This window comes from Larus michahellis, chromosome 3 (assembly GCF_964199755.1).
Source record: "Larus michahellis chromosome 3, bLarMic1.1, whole genome shotgun sequence".
Classification (NCBI taxonomy): domain Eukaryota; kingdom Metazoa; phylum Chordata; class Aves; order Charadriiformes; family Laridae; genus Larus; species Larus michahellis.
The window spans coordinates 62,683,388-62,703,557 of record NC_133898.1 but is presented as its reverse complement, the minus strand read 5'-3'; positions in this window follow the sequence as shown (position 1 = coordinate 62,703,557).

The window sequence follows — 20,170 nt, the reverse complement described above, 5'->3', positions numbered from 1 at the left end:
AAAGCAGACGGGATCCTTGATAAGGCAGAAAAAATTCCTTCTAGTGAGCGAGAAGGAGATAGAGTGGCAGTGGTTGCTCCTGCTGCCATATCATGGACACATGCTTAGTGTATCTGCTCATCATGTGCAGAGCACCTCCCGCTACTTCCAAGAGTGGTAATGGCAGAAGTGGAGAAGAAGCAGCAAGTTGCACCCTGACAGAAAGGTGCAAAACCCCAGGCATTTTAGTCTGAGGAGTTCCCACGTTTGCATGCTGCGAGCAATGGGAACCAGTGCAGATTAGGGCAGGGAACAGTAGCAAAGGTAGACCACACACTCTTCCAAAGTATCTCTGATCATTAGCAGTGGGGAGGAGGAGGAGGAGGGAAAGGGAAAGGGGTGTCACTGGACTTTGAGAAGGACATAGACCTGGGTAGCCGATATTCCTTTTTTCAAGTTATGTACTGTCAACTCTTATCAGCCTTATAGTGGAATGGAGGAAGAAGATCAAGATCAAGTAAGCTGTTAATGGGCACTTTTTATGGATAGCATCTATCACTTCATGGCCAGAGAGTATTTGCAGCATCCTTTATTGACAGGAGAGAGCCATTTAGCATCATAGTCAGAAAAAGAGCTTTGGGATAGGAATTACATTGTTGCTGGAAAAAGGTTGTGGACAAGGGGAAATGAAAGCAAGAACTTGGATTTCACATGTCAAAGTTACTTGTTCCCCTTATGAAGTATAGCATATTTAGTCATACACAGAGAGGGAGGAGCAAGGCTTTAAAACTTGGCCATTCTCAAAGACTTTTAGCTCTGAGTATGTGCACAGTGTGCAGGAGCCTCTCTCTGTGCTTGCCCTTTGTTCCACCAAAGCCATCAGAAGAGTTTGATGTAAGCCTGGACACAATTAGTATTTAGCCCTTTGAGTACACCTGTGTCTGGCTGTGGAAGGGACGGGGAAGACAGGGAGCAAAAATCCAGGCTGCTGACAGATGCACTCTGTACCTCGTGTCACAGCCAGATTTGTATCATCCTCAATGTCAGAAGGATCTTTGGCATATTAAAAACGAGTATCTTAAAAAAGCCTTAAAAACGGATGCCCATGTAAATCTAGTGTTATATACAAGTCTCTGCTATTAGAGACAAAAGAATTATTATGGCTGATTAAATCAACCGTTTGGCAGGTGGAGATGAAAACTTGGGCTGCAGAGAGGACTGGCAGAAAGCCCTGGGAGTTGAGCCCATTTAAGATAGGCCTCGTTAAGCAGAATCTCAAGGTGGGGGAATGATAGTTGAATGCACCTTTTTGTAAAGTTATAACAATGTTATTGCTCAAGGACATAGGCAATATGAAATAAACCTTTACAATAACGCTTTCAAACGGTGAGGGACATTTTAAGTATAATAATGCCTGAGACCCTTCAAATAATTTCAGATAATGAAGGAACGCGTAGTCAAGATTCTGCTGAAAAGGTATTTGTGAAGTTGCAAACCAATAATTCCTTCTTGTGGGTAGTAGTGTAGTACATGTAGGAAAGGGAAATACATAGCTTTGAGACATGTACATTTTAAATGGATGCCTCAACATCAGGTTGGGGTCAGAATCACAGTCTCCATCTCAAATCAGATTTTTGCTTGTCTCTGCAAAGCACTAGGAATAGGAAAGTTCCCAGGGCTGTAACTAGAAATGGATGGGCTGAAGACATGATCAGGACTCAAGACTTGTAGAGAATTTCAGGGTGAAAATACTATGTCAAAGACTGTCCTAGGAGTACTGGTCAATGAGGTCACACTGATGCAGTTATATACATAGATATACATATATATATATATCTATATATGTATCAATAGCAAACACAGATTTTCATGTAGCAGGTTCATTTCCACACTCTCTCCATGAGTCCTAAACTATGGTCTAGTTAATAAACAGAGCTGAGAGGTGGGGGTTTTGTGGCTTGGCACTTTGTAAAGGTGTCCTGTTGCATTGGGTTTGTATGGCAAGGTTTTGGTAGTGGGGGAGCTATAGGGGTGGCTTCTGTGAGAAGCTGCTAGAAGCTTCCTCTGTGTCTGATAGAGCCAATGCCAGCTGGCTCCAAGACGGACCCACCATTGTCTGAGGCTGAGCCAACCAGTGTCGGTGGTACCACCTCTGTATATTTAAGAAGGAAAAAAAAATGAGCAATTGCAATGAGAGAAAGGTGTGAGAATATGTGAGAGAAACAGCTCTTCAGACACCAAGGTCAGTGAGGAAGGAGGGGGTGGAGGCGTTCCAGGCACTGGAGCAGAGATTCCCCTGCAGCCCCTGGTGAAGACTATGGTGAGGCTGGCTGTCGCCCTGCAGCCTGTGGAGGTTAATGGTGGAGGAGATATCCACCTGCAGCCCATGGAGGACACCACACCAGAGCAGGTGAATGCCTGAAGGAGGCTGTGACCCTGTGGGAAGCCCACACTGGAGCAGGGTCCTGGCAGGACCGTGGGGAGAGGAGCCTATGCTGGAGCAGGTTTGCTGGCAGGACTTGTGACCCCATGGGGGACCCACACTGGAGCAGTCTGTTCCTGAACGACTGCACCCTGTGGAAGGGACCCACGATGGAGCAGGGAAAGAGTGTGAGGAGTTGTCCTCCTGAGGAGGAAGGAGCAGCAGAGACAACATGTGATGAACTGACCACAACCGCCATTACTCATCCCCCTACGCTGCTCAGGGGAGGAGGTAGAGAAAAATCAGGGGTGAAGTTGAGCCCAAAAAGAAGGGAGGGATGGGGGGAAAGTGTTCTAATATTTAGTTTTTATTTCTCATTACCCTACTCTGATTTCTAATTGGCAATAAATTAAACTAATTTCTCCAAGTCAAGCGTGTTTTGCCTGTGATGGTAATTGCTGAGTGATCTCCCTGTCCTTATCTTGACCCATGAACCTTTTGTTATATTTTCTCTCCCCTGCCCAGCTGAGGAGGGGGAGTGATAGAGTGGCTTGGTGGGCACCTGGTGTCCAGCCAAGGTCAACCCACCACACCTGTATACTAGTTTCTTCTAAGGAGCAAGGCAAGAAGGGGTTGGGAAGCAGACTGTGCTTTCCTTTGCCCTTGCTGGTGGAAGTATTATCCCTCCTCGCATTGTATTACCTAAGAGCCTGTGCTGTGTCCATGTAGCCTGATCAGAGTGAGGAGCAGAAATCATGCGAGAGAGGGGAAGGAGGGCACTATCTCAGTAATCCCAGGGCCATTTGCATCATAGCCTTCAACCTGTCCTGAAGTCCTCCAAAGACACATCCTCCTTTTTCCCCTCAAGGACATCCTCAAGGTGATATAGTGATAGTGTTTTGGTGGCAGCATTGTAAAGGCTATTTTAAACCACATATACCATACTAATGGGCTGTGTGACCTGGCCTCGAGTTTGGCTGGTGTTTGGGCAGAGCAAACTGGTGCATATCTAGAACAGACTAAATGTGGTCCTTACCTCTTGGTTCCTTAGTAACTTTAGCTTTCACCTGTGCAAAATGGGTGTGGAATTCTACCATGTGTAAGTAACAGCATATGGTCCTGGACAGCAGGAGGATGAGATCCTACAGCTCTTTACCATGTGAAACTAGTCCACTGCACTCACTGTGCAACGTAAGGAAAGTGTGGCATGGAAAATGTTATTTAAGAATTTACAGGCAAGTCTGTTAATTAATATTAATATTTCAGTGGCCAGAAGAACCCACTGTGGTCACATTGGTTGATATTTTATCTAATGTAACTCAGATACTATCTGTATATCTTGTTTCTTCTTTAAGCCATTTACCCAAAGTCACACTAATTGAGATCACCGTATCTTTGTCTCTTTAGTTTCAGTGCAGTGTTTTATCCAAAACTTGTCTTTCTTCCCTGAAGCAAGTAAATCTTCCATTGTTCAATGTATAGGGATTTTAAGTACGCTTTTTATATAATGATGCTGGGACTTAGACTTAGGCTACAAAATTCAGATGATGATAAATACACATAATCTAGAATCATAGATTTCAACACTTTTTTTCGTATAACTTCAGGATTTGTAAAAATGTTTAGCATTGGATTATGTTCTTTTGAAAATTCTGCTCCTAGTCTTCGTAGACAATGAAAACAGTTGCATGGATTTTGGCAGTAGGAGCCCAAGAGCTAGCCAGTTGAAGAAAAGATTAGGGTAAATTGTGGTAGCTAATGAGATGAAATGCAGAAGCCAGGGTAAGGAGCAGTTGGTAGGAGGGAGGTGGTGGTGAAGGAAAGATCCAGGTTGTGAGAGGCTTGGGTAGGTAGGACTGTGGTGTGCCTTAGTAAAACGAAGTGAAAGACAAACCAACTCAGTTTAGGTGTCTAGTACAAGCCAGCATCAGAGAGGTTAGGTGTGAGACAGATCACTGGTCTGTCATAGTAGGGCTTTTCCTTTGCTCTTACAGATGTTTAGCTGTGAGGGAACCAGGGGCTGATTTGGGGAAATGAGAGCTGTCCTGACTTCCGGCATAAAATCTGTGTGCACATCGTTTAAAACAATATGTTTAGAATTGACTAGTTTGTGCTTTATAGTAGCCATGTGAGGACTGGTTTTTGGAAACGAGGGACACCAGTGCAAACAGCCCAAAAAGCCTGGAGGGCTGCTGTGAATTCTGTGGTGCTAGGAATATGTGACATGCTTGCTACAGTTTGCGTCCCTAAAATTAATTGAATGCCTGAACAAATTTGCTGCAAACATTTTTGCCTCGTTTTCTAGCATGTGGATAATAACACGTATTAATAACTGATGGACTAGGCTGGTCTACAGTCAATTATCTTTGTGGAAAGTAGAAGTTTCTGTGTTCAGCTTTTTCCTTCTTCACATTGAAGAAGCAGTCTCAGTCATTTGCATTACTTCCGTATTAGCGACTGAGGTCACCTGTGTCTCCTTGCTAAGTTGTGACAGTGACTCTGCAGATAAGGGTGATGTGCGGGGTGGCATATACTAAATTCATTAGTTGAAAATAAGTGCTCTAGGTTCCAGGATTTCTGAGTTCTTCTGCACTTGTGAAAAATAAAATGTATCTTCGAACTTTAATAAGTGTAGTTATGAGTGACAGCTTTTGTGTTTGTATAACAAGTCTGAAGGGCATCATGGTTTGGGGATATAGACTTGAACTTCCTAATCTGGCAAGGCTACTAGGCAGATTCATTAGAGTTTGTTAAGGACTGTATTAACAGAATGATCCTTGAAGAAACTAATAATTTTGCATTTTCTGAGTTGGAGCTACATATTGAATGAGAAGAATGGAAGGCGTTCCAAAAAACTACTGCTGTACTGAACGACATAAGGGTCTAGAGGAAGTTAGTATGTGATATACATATATGTTCATACAGTCTTACATTTTCTAACTCTTGAATATTTTGATTCTGCATGTTTAATTCGTGGTTGGGCTTGCCAAATCCAGTAGCTCAACAGAGGGGAGGCTGCTGCAGCTCTGTGCCCTCAGGTCCAACCAGTAGCAAGGCTAGGCTTCTATTCTCAACAGTCATGCACACAACCACCTGTATAGAACCCACACATAAACATATACACGTGGACGGCCACAGAGACCAGCACAGACACATGCTCAGTAATGACAGAAGCACAAACAGCACCAACGGCCTCATCCTGTTTCCTTCTCTGTCTGTTCAGGATGAAGGTTTGCCAGTGGGAATGTATATACATATACACCATGTGTCTCTCTTCAGTGACAGTCTAGGGAGGGATCTCATTTCTCTGATGGCATTATTGGGATTCTCCCACCTGCTCTTGTGCCCCTTGCTCCTTCCTGTGTGGGGAGACGGGTCTTTGATGGGCCGATGGCTCCTGTGGTGTCCCCTGGAGTAGCCAGGGCAGAGCATTATTTGGGTTCCCCCACGTGCTGCTCCTTGCATGTGTGGAGACACATAGCATGTAACTTGAGAGTCATCTTTGGCAATCTCACTGCTAAATACTGATTTCTCTGATATGCCAGAAAGACAGCATCAGACATATGCAAAGGATGCACCTGTTGAAGAAATACTGTCCACAAAGAGACTGAGTCCCCTGCCCACCTGCAGATGGCAATGTAGAGAAAAATGGTTCTGTGTCTTTTACTGAAGGGAGGATATCCAAATAGGCAATTTAAAAAAAAAAAAAGATTTACTTTTAGGAAATCCTCAGAATGCACAAATAAAGTACTAAAGTACTTATTATGGGCCTCACAGGTTCCACAAAGCATTTTGAAATAAACAGAAGACTCTGAGGAGCCATCATAAATTGTCCTGTAACAAATATCACTTCTAAATCACAGTTTAATGCCATTTTGCTAGCACTAAAAGTAGAGCATTATGTGACACTATGCAATTGACACCCATTATTTGTTTAATGAAATTAAATAATATGATATTGCAGAATAAAGATGTGAATTTGATTTTTGGAGTGGAAGAACACTAGTGAAATTGCTACAGAGTAGTCATGGCAATGCCTAGCTTTTTGATTTCTCCACGTGATTTTATTTTGAGAAATAAATTTGTTTCAGAACTAAAAGGAGAGGGAAAATATTGATTATGTTTTTGAGGATTTTCCGATGTGTGTTTTTGTTAATTTTAGAAAGTTAAAAGCTGCAGAATTTAAAATCTGACAAGCTCTACTTATTTTCAAATGAGGAAATAGTCTCAATTTGCTCCTGTGTGAAGTGTGAGCTTATGATTCTTTCCATAAACCCAGCTCTGGGATGTTGTTGCCTGACATGTTTATCAAACTTAGCATTTCGTTGCCTCTACCTGCCTACATTTCCGAAACATTTTTCTACGCTTCTGTGCTGGTTTTGCTGGGATAGAGTTAATTTTCTTCATATCAGCTAATACGGGCCTATGTTTTGGATTTGTGCTGAAACCACTGTTGATAATAAAGGAGTGTTTTTGTTCTTGCTGAGCAGTGCTTACACACAGCCAATGCCTTTTCTGCTCCTCACACCACCCCACCAGCGAGCAGGCTGGGAGTGCACAAGAAGTTGGGAGGGGACACAGCTGGGACAGTTGACCCCAACTGACCAAAAGGATATTCCATACCATGTGACGTCATGCTCAGCATATAAAGCTGGGGGAAGAAGAAGGAAGAAGGTGACGTTCTGAGTTATGGCGTTTGTCTTCCCAAGTAACAGTTACACGTGACGGAGCCCTCCTTTCCTGGAGATGGCTGAACACCTGCCGGCCAATGGGAAGCAGTGAATGAATTCCTTGTTTTGCTTTACTTGCATGTGCAGCTTTTGCTCTACCTATTAAACTGTCTTTAGCTCAACCTATGAGTTTTCTCACTTTTACCTTTCTGATTCTCTCCCCCATTCCATCGGGGTGGGGGGAGTGAGTGGCTGTGTGGTGCTTAGTTTCCAGCTGGGGTTAAACCGTGACAGCATCCCTTATGGATCTTTTTTAGGACTGCATTATTTATTCCATCCTTAAAACTCATATCCCGTTCCCATTCAAATCCTTTCTTGTTTCTCATTTCCTCTGTAGCACTTACAAGAAGTGGTAATAAAGAGGTACATTTGATCTACCATGGGCAAATATTCTGTCCAGTGTAACTCTATGATATAATTGCCATCATTCATGTTCCCATAAGAATACTCTTAATTTGAAATAATGGGAAGTTTTAAATATATTGATAGTTATATTCCTGGTTATTCTTACGTATAAAAATTAAAAATGTCAAAGATAAGGCATATCTTGGTCAAGAGCACAGTTTGATCTCTACATTGTGTGTTTATAGGGTCATGCTCACACATCATGAACCTCATTGCACCAGTGGTTCAGACTTGAATGTCTCATCGGTTATAGTGTGTATGTTCATCTGGTTCTCTGTGTCTTCATAAATTCTATTCTTCAGTTGCCTTACAAGGGAGAAGATGGGGGTCTATTGCAAAGAAAAAAGATAACCTGTCTCTCAGTACTTGTGCAAATGCTCAGGATGGTGCCAGTGTCCTAGGTCACATATATCACAGAATGACTGAGGTGAGGAGGTCCCTCTGGAGATCAGCTAGCCCAACAGCCCACTCAGAGTAGGGTCATCTACAGCAGGTTGCTCAGGGCTGTCCTATCAGGTTTTGAATAACTCCAAGGATGGAGATTGCACAACGCCTCTGGGCAACCTCTTCCAGTGTTCAACCACACACAGGGTAATGAAGCTTTTTCTTATGTTTAAGTGGAATTTCCGGTATTTCAGTTTGTGCCCATTGCTGGCTCCATCCTCTACGCTGCCCTATTAGGTACTTGTACACATTGATAAGATGCTCCTGAGCCTTCTCTTCTCCAGGCTGAACAGTCCCACCTCTCTCAGCTGTTCCTCGTATGTCAGATGCTCCAGTCCGTTAATCTTCTTTGCAGCCCTTTGCTTGACTATCTTGAGTATGTCCATGTCTCTCTTGTACTGGGGACCACAGAACTGGAGCCAGAAGTGCCTCACCCATGCTGAGCAGAGGGGAAGGATCACCTCCCTCAACCTGCTGGCGGTGCTTTTGCTAATGCAGTGCAGGAGGCTGTTGGCCTTCTTTGCTGTGAGGACACACTGCAGGCTCATGTCAGCGTGCTCTTTGCCAGGACCCCCAGGGCCTGCTCTGCCAAGGTGCTCTCCAACCACTCAGCCCTGAGCCTGTACTGGTGCAAGGGTTATTCCTCCCCAGGGTCAGGATTTGGCATTTCCCTTTGCTGAGCTTCATGAGATTCCAGCTGGCCTATTTCCCCAGCCTGTTGAGCTCCCTCCAAATGGTGGCACAACCTTCTGTTGTATCAACCAGTCCTCCCAGTTTTGTATCACGTGCGAACTTCTTAAAAGTGCACACTGCCTCATTGTCCAGGTCATTAATGGAGATGTTAACCAGCACTGGCCCCAGTATTGACCCCTGAGGTACACTACTAATGACTGACTGGTCTCCAGCTGGACTTTGTGTTGCTGGTCACAACATTTCAAGACCAGCCATTCAGCCAGTTTTCAATCCACCTCACTGTCTGCTTATCTATTCCATACATCGTTAGTTTGTGAGGATATTATGGGAGACAGTGTTGAAAGCCTTGAAAGAGAGAAGATAAACAAAATCCACTACTATCCTCTCATCCACTAGGCTACTCAGTTCACTGTAGAAGGCTATCAGATTGGTCAGGAATGACTTTCCCTTTGTAACGATCTCTGCTGACTACTCCCGATCACCTTCTTGTCCTTGATGTGTCTGGCAATGCTTTCTAGAACAATTTTCTACATCATCTTCCAAGGGACCAAGCTGAGGCTGACCAGCCTGTCATCACCCGGATCATCCTTCTTGCCCTTCTTGAAGGCAGGACTGGTGTTTGTTTTCTTTTAGTCCTCTGGAATCTCCCTTGATTTCCAAAGATAGTCAAGAATGACCTCACAGTGACACCAGCTGGCTCCCTCAGCACTCATGGGTGTGTCCCATCAGCGCCCATAGATTTGTGTATGTCCAGTTTGTTTAAACTTGGTCTTCCGCCAGAGGTTAACTTTTCCTTGTTTCAGACTTTCTCAAGGGGCTGGGGCTTGGGATTGCTGAAGGGCAGTTTTATCTGTTAAAATTGAGGTGAAGAAGGCATCGAGTATCTTGGTCTTTTGCTTGTCCTTTTTCACCAGGTCTTCTGTCTAATTAAGACATTAGTCTGTCCCCTAATCCGGAACCATAAGATCTCAGCTGGCTCCTCATCCATCCCTAGGTAGAGCTCTGCATTCCCACTGCCCTCTCCCTTCCTCCCTGCCCCAGCCTGTCCTTCCTAAAGAGCCTGTAGCCATCCTTTGGAGCTCTACAGTCACGTGAGCTATACCACCTTTTCCCTGTGATCTCAATGAGATTGTAACCCTGCAAAAGCACACAGACCTCTAACTCCTCCTGTGTCCTTCCCATGCCACGTGCTTTAGTGTACAGCCACTTCAGAGAGGCATCCAGGCATGTGGGATTTCCAGAAGAGGTGTTAGAGCTTCCCCAACCTCTCTGTCATTTGCTTGTTTGTGTGCCACCCTTGGGGTGGGCCCCCTTTTGCCCTGTTTTGTTGATTATCGCCTGTTCACATCATCCTGCTCACTTTGCTTGTCACTCCAGTCCACTGCTTCCTCACTCGACTGTTGGTCGTCTGCTTCCTCCCCATCATTCCTAGTTCAAAGCTTTCCAGACAGGCTGGTTAGCCTGTGTGCCTTTGCCCCACTGCAGCTGTATCCCATTTATTCCTAGCAATTCTTGGTCCTCAAAGCGGGTCCCATGGTTGTTTCATCCCTAGAGCCATGCAGTCACACATGTCTGGTATGCTCCAGGTCTCCCCTGGCTGCTGTGGTGCAGGGAACAAAACAGTAGAGAGCTAATAAAAATGTAATGTTAGTTGCACCTTCCTGCCTTTCTAAAATTTCACAGCTTAGAGAAAGAAGAATAGGATGCCAAGTCTGAATAATTGTCTTTCCTAATGATATTCTCAATATAGGGATATGAATCTCAAATTTTTGAAGTTTAGGTAGAACACATATGGCAGCTTGCTCTCAAGGCAAAATCAAGATTTTCAGCCCTCAGGAAAGCCATCTGTAAGCTTCCAAGGTTGGAAAATTGAAAATGTTTGGATCCTGGCTACTGGAATGATGGAGACAGCGGAGGAGACAGGATTTAATTTAAACAGCTGATTAACTTACCCCTGGGGCAGGTCCCCTGTACCACTAAGCACATTTACCTTTGTTGACACATATTTTAGTCAGATTAAGTCAGATTCTCAGCCTTGTCTTTTAGCATGCAACAGTGAAGTTGTTATTTTTATCAAAGCTGGGGAGGGGGGAGTCCAAAAAGCACAAGCAGTAAGCAGCAGTGACTTCAGTCAGTTATTCCTACAGGTTTTCATAGAGAATTGTCAATGTCTCACTTCTCAGAACGGGCCTGACTTGGGGAATTATTCCTCCCTGTGCTGGCCAAGATTAGAGTATCTGTTATTCCAATCTTAAATTTATGCAACTTAAGAAAAAATATATGCTGAGTTACTTTAAAAAGCCCCTGAGTGAAAACAGCTTAACAGCAAGAACTGAGAGCATCATGTTAAAATTACAACTGCAAGTTCCCTCTTGTTGTCAAAGGTATTTTTGGTTTTTGATGGCAGAAACTGTTGCCTCCTTAAGTTGTAAGAGAAATATTTTCTTAAATTTCAAGAAGACAACTTAAAATCTAATGGCTGTCAAGGCTTTGGCAAATTTTCTTTCCCTTTTTGATAGTGACCTCCTGGTGTTACATGTATTGCAAAAGTCGTGCTGCACGGAAAAGGATTGCTGCTTTTGTGTTGTGATGTTCCTACTTTATTGCCTTTTTGCTGCTGTTTGCTCACAAGGGGTGAACACACTGAGACAAGATGAGAGCGCTGAAAAAAGTGTGCAGCTGAAGCTGACAGCTGACAGTGCGGTGTCAGCAACTTGTCTGAATCAGAGATGTACGCTCTTCCTTCTGAGGAGTTCATTTGCAGCTGCAGTATACTTTAAGGATTAGTTAGATTTAGATATGAGGTGTTCAGCATCCTAACGGATCGTCCTGGTAATGTTTCCCATAAAGGGATACATTGGTTTTCACAAGCATTTGATGTGAGTTTAAGTCTCTGTGTTCTTCTAGAAGGACCTCTGAATGTCTTTAGTGAGCTTCGTTTAGGTTAGTAAGTTCACTCTTGTCTGCAGTCCTTTCAGATACTCCCTGAGTTTCAATACAGTTTACTTAGGAGTCGTAATTTTCCTTAAATGAACCCAAATATCATCCTGTCATGGGCAAAAATATCAAGTATCAAAAGGATCTTGGTCAGCAGGATATCAGCATAGTTTAGGCTCTGAGTTTTAAAATTATGAACCTTTCACCTAGATTTCACCTTCAAAGTTGCTCAAAAACTTCTTGCTTATGCTTAGGTGAATTTCAGCCTCCACAAAAGCAGAGTGAGGATTTTTTTGGTAAGGGTATGTACTTTTGGGAGATTTCTGGTCCTGCTGCAAAGATTGTTTATGTATTTTGTATTATGTGATAAATAGAGTATGTTTCTTTTTAGGGGGAAGAGAAAGTCTTTCTCTATAATCTAATTATTAGATTGTAGATTTATGTGCTTAGTTTCCTGTTCTTCATCCACTGAATCTTGAATTTTCTCCTATTGATCAGATGAGTTCAACAGGAATAGCAGACTACTTTCCAGAGGTTTGCACAGGGTAAAGGAAGGATTTGAACCCGTGTCTGTCATCATCCAGAATTACTAACTCTTCTCTAAAAACAATCTCTTTCAACTTTATTTTCAAAGACAAAACTGTCCTTTTCTAGTCAGGGTTCGGGAGAAGGATCAAGTGGAGAGTGATACCTTTTGTTACTTCTGAGGCACTGAGCAGGGCAGGGTGTCAGACTCACCTTTGTCCTCACCATATCATGTCAGCTAACTCTAGGGGGTCACATCCTTGACAGGCAGAGTTTGGTGGATCTCCTTCAGAAGTGCCTAAATATGCTTGTTTTGTGCACAAGGAAACAAGGACCCTGGACTCCTGTGTTCTTGATTCTAAAGCTGGACCAGATGGTCAGCTAAGGACACAGTGTCCAATGCTGTGGTAGTTAAGTCGGTGTTTCAGAGTTTTATGTATGTATGAGTCTTGCCTCTAAAACACTCTTTTTGAAGTTGAATAAGTCCTAAAGACCGTATTTTAAATTTAAATCTTAATCAAGGAGTTACCACCTCTTTTTCTTAGCCTCACTGGAAAAGTTAAGAATATGTTTTCCATAGTTTTGTGGGGAGATATTACTTGTGTTTTTCAGATAATTACTGGGGGGGTTTTAAACTCTACAATGATACTTCACACTCAGATAGCTTCTAATATAAGATGACAGTGGTAATACCAAATGTTCTTTATACATTTGTTCACACATATCAGCGTTTTATTTTGAAATAAACAGAAATATGCTTGCTTTTAATATAAAGCATAAAATTAAACTTCCTAGAATAAGCTTCTGCCATTCAGAAAATCTGAAGGAATAACACTGTTTCAGAGTGTTCCACTGGGGAACTGCGTACACTGTATGAAGTTGATGGAAGATTTCAAAGGGCTAATAAAAAATGATATTAGATAGACTGTAAATTACTGTGAAGAGAAGCAGAGAAGAGATGGATTTCTTGGCTCAGCTTATGGACCTTAAATCCTAGAAAAATATTTTCTAAGAAATGTGATGTTTCTTAGCAAAGAGTAAATATTACATTTTAGGATTTTTTTGCTATTATTTTCTTTTCTTTTCCCCAGGCTAAGTTGAATAAAATGGGGATAAAGAGAGAAAACTGTTGATGTGCCCTTCAAATACCCTTGCTCCCTCACAAAAACATAAGCCAGAGCTGAGACACCACTGCGATGAGCCAAAATAAAAAATCATTGCACCTTCTTACAGCCTTTATCTTTGTATTCTTACACATGCAGACGAAGCACACTTCACCACCATATCTACAGTAATTTATAGGAGATAATTTTAAATGCTCTTATAAATCATGAAAGCAGTGTCCTCTCAACAGTTTCTGCAAAAGCCACCAGAAACAAACCCAACTGGGAGCAATTACCTACAGGCATGCCTTGGGCTTTTCTTGTCAAACCTTTCCGCAGTAACTGATATTGTAAGGTGAATTAATCTCTCTTTTGTCTTCCCGGTAAGTATCAATTAGTGTAAAAGAAGGCCCCTTGTTTGCCAGCTCATGAAAGTAATTGTTGTTTCCTGCTCGATTTGTCTGCTATGGCAGTGAATACTCAAAATACTCCTTGAAACATTTGTGTGCGCTCTTGCTTCGGGCAGTGTGCCTTGCTGCTTTCAAAACTGGTCTGGAAGACCGCCTGTTTTCTGTAACTGAGCACAACACTTTAAAGCTTGCGTTAAACAGACATAGACCAGACGGCAGAAGCAGAGCTAAAGACAGAGAAAAGTTATAAAGAACAGAAAAGGAAGAAACACGCCGGAAAAGCTTGAATTCCATAAAGAGTCTGATGTCAAACTCTGGCTTCTCATACACACCAGGTGCAGCCATAGAAACCCCTGAGAACAGTGAGGGAGCCTGAAACTCAGTTTGGGTCACTAGGTGGTGGGAACAGTCGCCTTAAGATGCAACATAGCTCAACTTGAATTAATAAAGGTCAAGTCATCAGTTTAGCCATGAAGGGTCAGTTTGACCAAAGGGTTTAGGTATGCAACCACCGAATCACAAACCTTTTCCAAAATATAAAGTTCCACACTTCTATTTGGCTGCCATTCATCACTAGATGCTAACTATTTTATCCTTACAGTGTTCATCGGAATAGGAACAGGTACTAAGGTTCAGCTCAAGAAGGAAAGCTCCTTAATTGCTGAATTAGGAATTATCATTGTTCCTTTGCTCTGGCTAAGTAAATGGTTAATTATCCAAAGTCAAGGGGAGCAGCTTCCAAACAGAAAGAGCTTTCACTTCCGCTTTTCTGCCCATCTCACCCAGAATATCAACTACTGTTTAGGCACTTGTCCAAATATTATGCTTAAGTTCTTTTGATCTCATGAGAGAGGTGAGTTCAGGCCTTCCAGCTGCTGGGCAGGTATTCCTGTCCTTGAGGAGCTGGTTAGGATGTATGAAGGAAAAAGTGTCACAGCAGTAGCAGTGATGTATGAAGTGACATGGAGATGGGCACCCAGCAGTGGAAGAAGTCATTGTGGTTGTGATTTCAAACTAGAGGGAGGCATCTCCCTGAAATGTAGGGTTAGGGAGCTTAAGTCCCAAGCAGAACTGCTGATTTTGGTGTTCAAATTCCTTTTAACGTTTGCAAATGCCTGCTGTAAAGACACCCTTGGTTTTGCACTCAAACCACCTCTATAGATGACTGTTGCCAGATGATAACATTGTCTAAATGGAGTAGCTTAAGCAGAATGCTGATGTAGTCTTCTGAGCTTCAGTTTAGATTTATGACAGAAAATAAGCAAGTTCTTTCTGAGCTTGCTTACTTGCATTCGTCCTTGTCATACCTTTGACAAATGTTCAAGATTGCATCTTACAAGTATTGTGTCTCTACATAATGCACCAAAGAAAGGCACTTAGACTTCTTCACTTTTGTTGCCTCAGAAAGCAGAACTATCTTGGGATGATTCTTCTTTCACCTGTTGCTTGCCTGTTCACGGGCTGAGGAAAGAGATGAACTGCTGTTCCCTTGTTCCCACACTACTCCATTTTGAGTGATGAACCCGGTGAAAGGAGACGTTGCAAGAGAACAAAGTTTTCCTGGCTCATTTTTGTCATAGAGGTACACTTGCTCAGCTTCTTTCTGTGAAGCAAGTACAAGAGATGATAGCTTACGAACAGGTAGTAATCTTTCTTGGTGCCACATGGCATAGGATTTCAGTGGAACGTGAAGATGTATTATGTATTCAGAGTATCATAAAGTAGTTGTGTTGTGAATGCGTGCAAGCGTGCATAGACTCTGCTCAGTGATTATTAAGCCTCTTTATCAAATGCATAACAGAGTCAGCAAACTACACAACTTGCCTGAGTCATAGTTTTCACATTTGTATAGGAAGGATAATACTACTACTTATAACAGGATGAAAGGTTGTAAGTACGTCCTGTATTTATCTATGTGTTTTTAAGTGACATAAAAACTAAAATTTGAAAGAGACATTTGTTTCTGATTTCTCTGGTTTTTGTTCTGTCTTCCTTCCTTTTTTATTTTCTGTTTATTTATAAAAATAAAGTAGCCTGCAGTTACTAAAAAAAGAGTGTAGGAGATGATTCATTTCCAAAAAACCCACAATAGTAGAAAGAAAACAACTTGAAGTGAAGCTCTCACACTTGTCTGTATAATAAGCACTTGTAATTTCTCATCAATTAGTGACTGCAAAAGCTAATTCGAAGTAGGAGATGACATATAGGAAGACGACCTTTAATTTTGTCACTAAGATCCTGGATGCTAGCAGCCACTGGCAATGAGAAGGTGTCTTGTTTGGGTACACTGACATTTGAAGTGAAAGGAAAAAATAGTCTTTTTTGCCCTTTTGGGGTTGTAGAAATGATTGTTTACAGTAAGTTCCATAATTTCAACTGTGTGAGAAAATCTTTTCTCTCTCCAATGAAATATCTGTAGTCTATTAGGTTGACATTTCTTGTAACCTCTGAAGTGTGACTTTGATGCTGTCTTCGGCTGGAAGAATTAATAGAGTGAAGAAGCATGTGCATTTTTGCCTGAGGTAAATGGCAGCACATATGGGATATGCAATGGAAAGCTGCATGATGGATGACTAAAAACATGGATGTCATAGTTGCGGTTTTTTTTTTTTTGTTTTGTTTTCAAATGTTTTTATGTGCTTGAGGTGCTTGAAATGATAGAATAGTAGTATCTTATTATTGCCTGTTTTGGATATGCTACCCTTAGCATCACATTCAAATAGTAAAACTTCCTTTTGTGGGTGCCGCTATTCTTTGTATACCATAAAACATCTAATTAAAAAGAAAACTATAAATCTAATTTGGCTTTGATATTACTGGAGTATATAAGGTATGATTCCACTGAAACTAGTGGAGCTGCACAGGACAACAGGAACTTGAGAAAAGACCTGTCAGTTATTGTTACCAGGGGACACAAATTCTGTCTGGTATATTGATTTACTTAGACTGCAAGTTCTGAGGGGAAAAAGGTCTCCCTTTTGCTATAACTAATTGTGTGGAGCACCAGGGCAAAGAGTTGTGGCAAACAATGTCAATAAAGCCTTGGTCCCACAGACTGGGGCTGACAAGGAGAAAGAAAACAACAACAAGAAGCCCTCTGCCTACTCGGTGGTGCCTGGGGCCACACCATCTTGCACTGCAGCCATGTCAGGGTTGGGAAGTTTGGGAGGTTCTGCAGTAGGCATATTTAATGGTATAGCTACCACGTGGTGATAACAAATGCTGCAGGAGATGGAGGAACAATGGATGGCACTTTTTGTTACTGCACCAGTACTTCACAAGGAGCTTGGGGGCACTTGCATTACTAAAGGATCTGCTGTCCTAATAGGATAGATAAGTGAATTCTTGACTGAAGTGTTGATTAATGATTCGGTAGATCTGATGCAAAAGATGCCTTAGCCTTCTAGAATAAACTGCTACTGAATTCCCTTGTTTTATTTCAAAGTAATATGCTGTCATTTCTCACTTCCTGTTGAAGTGTGTATATACTGTCAGATAATTTCTTGGTTCTCTCTCAGAAGCTAGTACATTTTACTGTGGAGCTGAAGCATCCATTACATCTTTTATGTATCTCAGAAGGGTATTACAAAGTTCAATTAACATTTCAGAAGTATTCTGCAATCCTCAGATGACATGTACAGTGGAAGCACACAAAATGGTTATTACCCATTGAATGCATAATTTTTCATGCACATATATCTTTCATCAAGTTACTCTTGGGTAGAAGTGTTCTTTTCTTGGTTAGAAGGCCACTTGAAGTGGTGCAGCGGTACTAGCCAAATATAGCATTAAGAGGTGTGAGATTTTTTTGCTCATTGGTATCACTCACATTTGAAGGGAGAATGACAAATCATTGTGAAGACTTTATTTATATGAAAATCACAACAATTCTAAATCCTGCAACTCATAAGAGCTTATGAAGTCAGCGTGAGTGAGAATAAGCACAAATGAAAGGAAGCGTAGAAGGCAGGAGCCATGATCCTGCACTGTGAAGATTTCACCTGCCATGCATGACTGTCTTTGCGGTCCCTGCACCACTTCTAAGGTCAAGTAGAGTAAGCATAGTAATTAGAACATGAATTTAGAGTTCAGATCATCATTGTAAGTTTGCCTTTTGATATGGCAGATTGTGGGAGGATGGATTGCCAAAACCTTGAAGTTTCATTAGTTCTGGAATGAATCATTTGCACAGAAGAAAGGCTGAAGTCAGTCTGCCCTCTTTGAATGAATAAAGGCTTTTTATATACAAGTATGGTGAAGCTGGTTTCAGAGCACCCAGTGATTCATGCTTTCCAATAGCCCACTTGATCAGTCAGGTGGCCCTTCTAATGGAGCTCTTGAAACGCAAGCACCCAGGACAGCATTGTACCATCAAATGCTATTTGGGGTTAGAGCATGAGTGCAAAATAAAATGTAAGCAAATGCATACAGTCCTTCAGCTGTAGCACAGAAGAGTTAATTGCAGCTAAGGATCTGGCTATAATAAATAACTCAGCAAGGTAGTGAGCTTATTTCTTCCCTTCCAGGTCCTGCTAGGAAAGTTATGCTTCGTGCTCAAGTATTATAAGAGTGCAGCAACTTCCAGTATCACTTTTCTTGTGGCACCTGCTGTTATTCCAGCACAGCTGTAATGAGATTTCCTTCCTGCCAGGAACTGAAGAGAGAGTCCCAGTTCCGCAGGAGGTACAAGAGGGAGAGAGAACAGAACTCCAGTGGGGAGAAGTATTTGTTACTATCAGAGTGGGAAGTACATTGAATTGTGTGCGAGAGGGCTTTCTTCCTCCTGAGGAAGCTTCTGTCTCTCCATTGACTTTGTCTATGCTGGACTAAATTGGACCTCAAAATCCCTAACAGAGGTGCCCCTGTTAAGTGCCCAAATGTAATTAAAATGCAGGTAGACTTCAATTTAATTAATTCCCATGTGATAACTTGCTCATGAGAACATATTGTGTCCTATATTACCTGGGGATAAACTGAAATCATTTTGATTGACTAAAATCACGAGGTTTTCAGGCTAAGGCAACAGAAGTTTGACTTAAGTTTATCTATGTCTTTTCTTCCATGGCACTGTAAGACAGGAAGAAACAGCTTTTTTTCTCTATTGGCTGTAAATTGAGGTAGCTTTGCAGGAGCCAGTGGGCTTGTGCCTTTTCAAGACAGCTGGTACTATATTCTCTTGAATTCATTCTGCTTAGTATTCCTTGTAAGTTTGTGGTATAATAAAGTACCAGCTTCTTTCTTTGGGTTAGACTCTGATGCTTGTCACAGCCCTGGAGAGGGGGAAAGAGATGCAGGTGAGCTGCAACAACTGAGTGGGGGTGGTTTGAGTCTTATTTTCAGCGTGGATGTTGAAAGGAGTTGGGGAGAACAGATCAGTTGACCTGATGTAACTTGCTGATAAAAGGACTTGTTTGCTACTCCTCCTCGCTTCTTCATCCAGACACCAGTGCATGCACAAAGGCATTGAACCCTGAACTGGAGCTGGGCACATTCCCTGTCTGATGTGTTAACAGACGGCTCCTTGCTGCTGGATGTGTCAACATGGATTCAGATCCCAGGCTGTGCCCTCGCTGTGTTGGGTGACCACTATAACACCTGCCTCTCTGGCAGGTACCCTTAGGATGTGCCTGGGCTGATTCCTCGCTTGGTACATACTGCTCTACATTTTCCTCTTTTTTTTTTTGTTGTTTTGTTTTTGTGGGGTTTTTTTGTTGTTTTTTTTTTTTTTTTTTGTGGTTTTCTATATGCAACACTAGCAAATAAACCAAAGTATCTGTCATCAGATGTTAGCAGATGATGTGAGTGTCTTCTCACCATAGATATCTTACTATTTTTAACTGTTGATTTGAATTTTTGTTGGTGGTATAGAAAAACATAAGTAGAGTAGCTTTATGCACTCTTTTGTAAGAGCAAAGGACTGATTTCTGTCCCAATGTGCTATCAGAACAACCTGATATCTCCTTTTTAAAGGATTTGCTCATTCCAACCTAACAGATATTTATGGGGAAGAGGGGATGAGGCATCATTACCAGACATTTCCAGTCATCTTGGGAAATAGATTTGTGCCCTGCAGGATAGAAGCCATTCACTTTTAAAAAAAGAGTTTGCTTGTAATCCCAGAATGGCGTTTAAGGATGTATAGGGATGGTTATTATCAACGTTCAATTTATGTGATGTTCTTTAATACAAGGATGGATCTATATCTCTATTTTGGCCTTAACTTCCCACTCCTACGAAGCCCACCAAACTTGTGAAGCTTATTTCTAGCATTAAGAGTAGAAGAAAGGGGAAAGAAGGGAGAGAAAAAGAGAAGGCAGCCTACCTGTGGAGAGAAAATATTATGTATACAACACGTGACTTCCTTCGTATGGTCCTCCAGATAGAAGAAAAGATCAAGTCCTTTGTCTCCCTCTGATATCTCTCTCTGAAAGGACACCGTACAAGAAATCAGGAATCTATATTCCAAATTTAAACTGGGGGCGCCAAAAAATAAGCGACCCATTCTAACATATATGTCCCAAA